General features: G+C 37.9%; 1 long non-coding RNA gene across 1 annotated transcript; it reads left to right on the forward strand.

Moving 5' to 3' along the window:
• Nucleotides 1-1,618: 1,618 nt before the first annotated feature.
• LOC139704779 (uncharacterized) lies at nucleotides 1,619-5,555 on the forward strand. Its single transcript, XR_011706773.1, has 2 exons — nucleotides 1,619-3,532; nucleotides 5,300-5,555. It is a non-coding gene; the product is annotated as an uncharacterized lncRNA (long non-coding RNA).
• Nucleotides 5,556-6,186: the final 631 nt, after the last annotated feature.

Here is a 6,186-nt window from a genome sequence, read left to right on the forward strand (position 1 = left end):
AAAGTTCTCTCCAGAAGTTAAGCATGCTTAGGATTGTAGAGTATTGTGGGCTGAATTGTAGAAAGTAAGTGAATTAGACAAAAGGAAAATCTGTGACGTTGAAATTTTTAATGTCAGGGTATAATTGTAGAGATTCTAAATAAATATAGTTATTAAAAAGGGAGAGAAAATGTTGTGATGTTTACCTGGAGAGAAATAAGTTTCAATTTTCTATTGTTTTCATCAATACTCAAAAAGGATGTACTGACCTTTTTGCTACATGATTGTCCTAGAATCAGAATGGCTATAATTCAGCTGCTGGGGACAAGAGACTTTAGCTGCTGCAGCTTGCTGCTCACTATGGGGTCCTAGCCCCAGGGGCCAGCAGTGCTTTTAATCCTTAAATTACTTGACCTAAATGATGAACACAGACTAATCTGATGGTAATGCTGGTGTCTGTCACTAAAAAACTTTTGGAGCACCCACATGCCACAGAAAAAAGTGCAGGATGCAGGAGTACACAGGTTGCAACCGCAGGTGGCAGAGACAAAGCAAGCTGCTACCACAGTAGGATCTTGGCCAGGCGGGGGAAAATGCAGACAAAATCAAACAAAATGCAATCGGCTAGGAAAACTTGGGGAACTTTTGCCCTGACTATGGGCAGCAGACTCCATGTTGTTTGCGTCACCCTGGTAACAATGAGGTGCCTGGCAGGAAGAACAGACTTCCTGTTCCCACCTCCCACACTTTCGTGGGCTTCTGATTGGTTCTTCCACAGTCCCTCCCACCTTCCAGCCACTAACCTGTACTTCCTCTTTCAGATTGCTACCAGAGCTACTCAGAGCCTATATTTTTAAGAATGCCTATCTGTAAATGTTAAAGAAAGATATCTTTTTCAGTCAAAATTTAATTCCACAGATTTCTGTGTTGCAGCCCTAAATTTAAGTTAGTTCTGAGTTAAATAACCTGACTTTTCTCTATAGTTGTGTTACTAAATAATGTTCTATTAATAAGAGATATCAAACATGCTTGTTTGTATTTAACTTTAATTTTGGAGGTTATGGGGATGCTTTTGCTCGCCACAGGAACAAAAGCCGGCATTGTTCCTGTTATGACCCCAAAATCTTTATTCTCATTCCTAACTATAAAAAATAAATATGTATACGCAAGGATCTTATTTCAGTTACATAAAGTGACGTCACATAAAAGAGTGCACTCCTAAGTAAAAATAAATTGAAATGGATCCAAGTATTTTAAAAACCACATGGTTGCATAAAGTTAATACAATTATAAGTTATGTCCTTATTCTTAATATATATTTTTCTAGATATTCAGATAACCTATATTTGTTAATCTATAAAATAATTAGCACATGTCTAATTGTTTAGTTAATATATATGCCTAATTGTTTTTCTTCACAGAAACCCCATAATTTACGTTTTATACGTACATTTATCAGATACTTTGTCTTTTCAGTTACAGATATTTGAGATAAATATATTTACTATAAATTTGCTTTTAAGTAAAAATTTAATCTTCAAGTAGTTTCTAATTCTCAAAGTTATTGTTCAAACTCATAAGATGATAAACAAATATAATTCTGTCTACAAAATATCTAAAAAATTTAGCTATATTTTCATTGATGTTTCTTATCAAAGTACAATAATTTGTTTATAGATTCTAAGGTTTTCAGAAATTGTTCCAAAGTATAACCAGAAAAAAATTCTAAAAGAAAAAGATGCTTCAACAAAGAGAAAGCATACATTGGATCCTAAAAAGAAGAAAGAAATCATTTTTGGGTAAAACAAGTTCTTTATAATCATATTTCAATGATAAAAGTATTTTCCTAAATAAAAAGATTTTTATATTATTATCTAAACAATGATGTAAAAAGTTAGAACAATTAAAAAAAGATTTATATATACTGGACTGACTATAAAAATTTTAACTTATTAATTCAAGGATATTTCAGACTATTTTCCTAGTTTGATTATATTGATGTGAGCTAAGATTTTGTCCATATTTTAACATGATAAGCATCTATTAAAATGTAAGTTTATTTCCTTAAAGATCCTTATTGCCTAATAATTCTTACTGTTTAAGACAAAGATTAATTTTGGTAAATAAATTCACATCGTTCATTAAACACTAAATATATTGAACTACTAACTTGGATCCCAATTTTGACAATTGTCCTTTGAGATTAAATTTGATTGATTGTAAGACACTGAGACACTGTTGATTCTTACATTTTTGTTAGATAATTATGAGATTTAAAAAACATTTTGTTAGGACTGAAGTTCTCCAAATTAAAGCTATATGTTACTTTTGAGCAATAAAGTTTACAAACTTAAAAAATTCATTGATATTATATATAAAGTTCTCTGGCTTGACCTATTATCTATAAAAAATACAGTAAGATTCATATAGTGCTCCCTACACTAGGAAATAACCTTAATCATATTTTTTAAAGACAATTAAGGGATACCTATTTAAGAGATAATATTCTAAAATATACAGATATTTTGAAACCTTCTCTCAAAAAGAGATTGAGGGTTCTTTCTAAATTGTTAGGATGGATCGACTAGTCTATTTTGGAAAATTATAATAATCAATAAAAAGTGAATCTATTCTTAATCATTTAAATATTTGTACTATTATCTATAACTTAAACTAATGAAACTATGACTTATGCCAAGCCTTTACTCAATTTTATTAAATTAAAAAAAGGGGGGGAATACAGGACTCCAGAGAGACACACACTGGATTTTACAAATATTTCAAGTTTTTTCTTAAATTGTAATATTGAGAGTCTTAATGTAACTGAGCATGATTCATAAATTAAGTCAGATATCAAAGGAGAGTTTTAACTAGTCATCATGATAATGACTGAGAAACCTGGCCCAGGAAGGTCAATTTCCAGCTACAGAGTTTACAACCATGCAGCTTCATGAGCTTGTCAGGTAAGTAAAAATTATGAAAAGGCTTGTATGGACCCATTTCCCAGGTCCATCTTTAATGTGTCTTGCAGTGTGGACTGGAAAGTCCACCCATGAAACTAGATTAATTGTCCTGACTGTAATGGTCAGTTATACCTATATATTGATTCTGTGGTAAACAAACTGTATGGAAGTATCTTTTGAGAAAAAGATAGTGTTGAAATAACAGATTGTTCCACATCCTTATGGATGGCGGCTATGGACCAGATGTGAGTAACACCAACTAAGGGCCAGTTATCTATGAGGGATCATGCCCTGAGTCTTAGTACTACTCTCTTCATCTATCTGTGTCTCTTGGCTTTGTCACAGTATTACTGTTTGTCTGTTGATGACCTTTCTCCTTCCTTCCTGAACGCAGCCTCACCAGCCCAGTGCTGTGAGCTGGGTCCTCCATGGAGAAGAAACCTGAGTTTGCTGATCCTAAGGTAAATGCTGGCGTGGAGGCCATGGGGGCATTATCTATCAAGAAGATAGAGAGCCCTCTCTGGACAATGCCTTGCACACTCCACATCACCCTGTTTGGCCCCGGAGGATGGCTGTTTAGTCAATGACGGGTAAGATTCCTCAAGGGAGGGACAACCTAAGGCAGGCACAGTTGCAGAGGGGCCATCAGGAGAAAATTTGGGGGCCAACAGAAGTGAGGCACAGAATCTTACCCCCCCCCCATACTGGTACAAAGGCCTAATTCTTTACCCCTTCTGAGAAAGGTCTCCTGCCCCATGGCTGCTTTACTCCCCACATCCAGCTCAGATCAGAACCCAAGTGACAGACAGAGACCTAGTCAATAGTGACTGGCTGCTCACACAGCAGGAGACAACTGCAGCTACAGGAGTGGGCCGTGTCTGGATGCTTTTCTCTTTCTTGATTCCCATTTTTTTTCTATGCTTTTTCCCTTTTCCTTTCTTCTCTCATCAGGGTTCTCCTTTAGCAATAAATTTAATAAACAGGAGGAAATGATAGAATAGCCTTCAGTTGCAACTTAACAGCTACGAGCATTTAGAGTTTCCTCACAGTATGGTTACATTAGGCAAAAGATGATTGGCTTATGGATATTATCTTGCTTATATATGACTGACGGGCATGCCCCACTCAAACCCTATAATAGTTGTGTGCATTCCAAAAAGAAACTGAGCTACTAGATGTCAATTTGAGGTTTGTCTCCAGCCAGTTATCACCAGCTCCCGTGACTTAGGTAGCCAAAGTAGCTGAGCAACAAATTGACCACATCAGTGACAGGAATGTATGCGATACAGCAGACGAGAAACCCAAGCCAGCTAATTATGCTGGACTTTAGTGACTAAGACTAGATTTACCCATATGGACAATTGTTGGAAAGATTATTAAAATAGATTTTTCCAAGAGTATTTATATTACTGACAGACCTAATTAACTCTTAAATGTGAGAGTTAAGAGTAAAAAGGATAAATACCCTGTAGCCTGTAAAAATACGACTTATTGCACCATTAGTTATTGCCAGCTAATATTACAGAGCTATATAATATGATGAAGTTAATATTCAGGCTTTAAAACAGGCATATGTCAATTGACCAGACCTAGGCAAACTGCTGGTCTCAATCGCTGAAGTGACTACTTTAAATATTATTCCTTACTTATTCAATTGCAGCCTTTGTGGCTATGTCTTAAAACTTACAATGGATGGATTTTCTTAATGTTTGACTTAAATTACTTCCAAAATCCTTCATGGTCAGATAAGTGCTGATGGAAGGATGAGAACTAAGTAATGATGTTCTAGAAGACAATGTAATGAATAATGTGAGTGAGGCCTTTGCTCTGTGGTTTATGGAGAGGCCTAAATGCCATGGCAATGAAAATGTCTGTTACTATGGCCAAACACAATGCATACCAATAAAATTGGAAAAAGATTAAAAATCTTCTGATGAGTGTTTGGCGAAGTAATAATAATCTGGATTATTGTGTTGATTGTGTTATGAAGATGATATGTTTTCTACTAATTGTGTTGTGAAGATGATATGTTTTCTACTAATTCTTTTTGTGTCTCAATAGCAGTTCATGATGACCTTGAACCAAGAGTCAAGTGACTGAAAGAAAATTTCCCAGTTACATTTTTTTTTTTTTATATTAAGAAAGGGGGAATATGTGGGAGACCAACCTTACACGTGACTGGGTTACACTCCCCTGCTGGGTGCTGAGGCGCTCAGTTGCAGAAATGTGGCTGAGCTTTCCCCACCCTTCTTGGGTGCGAGGGTCGCTGTCTTGTGCATGGGTGTGTCTTGCTACAGCCCCAAGGGTGAAGCTACGCTCACATGTTCCTTTGTAATATAACCCCTTGCTCTGTTTAGGATAGAATCTTCCATGGAAGTGCCTTGTGTGTGTCCCCTTCTCTTACTGTGCCCTTGGGTGTGGCCTACCCAGGTGTCAGTCAACCTGCTGACAGTGGACATCATGAAGATACTCAGCCCCCTGAAACCTGACCCCTTGCCTCATTTGAATAGCTTCCCTCAATAAAAGGGGTCAGCACGTGCTCTGGCTCTCTCTCTCTTCCTTCAGACCCTTAAGATCAGAGGAGCCATCACAGCGACCCTAAAGAAAAAGGCATTTGTGTCTCTTGTGTGGTTATTTCATGCAGCTGAGTTAGCCCAGTTTAACTGGAGTGACCCCTGAGCCTTTTAGTCGCGAGAACAGAAACCAGGCAAAATCTGGTGCTCAATAAAGCAGCTGGTGTCTGATACCACGCAGCCTGTGGTGTGTGCTGCTGTGGTCTCTGGCCGGTGACCTGATGGTAGGAATGAAAGGAATCCCTGGGACAAGCAGCAGGGTCCAATGGCCTCATGGAGGCTTCAAATGGGAAGCTGGGGCATCCAGTGCAGGAGCCCAGGTTCTTCCCCCAGAATACACAAGGCTCCCACACTCCCACTCTACTCTAGGATTCAAGGGGAACCATGCTTTCAGGTTCTTGAAGCCGTGAATGGGGTGAAAGAGGGTGAGGCAGAGGAGGATTCATCAGAGGTCACCACCTAGGAGTGTGCTGGCAGCCACATCTTCTCAGTAGCTCACTGGGAGCCTGGGTGGCAAGGGAGCCCAGTTGACTGCAAACCCTGGAAAACAAAGCTTGCTCCTGCTTTGCTGTTTAAAAAAGAGAGTACCTGAACCAAGTCACACAAATCATTATTTATTTCCTGGGACCTAAGTGTCACTTATCTTGGTAAAAAGGGCACAGAATTGCTCA

Source organism: Marmota flaviventris, chromosome 2 (genome assembly GCF_047511675.1).
Source record: "Marmota flaviventris isolate mMarFla1 chromosome 2, mMarFla1.hap1, whole genome shotgun sequence".
Taxonomy (NCBI): Eukaryota; Metazoa; Chordata; class Mammalia; order Rodentia; family Sciuridae; genus Marmota; species Marmota flaviventris.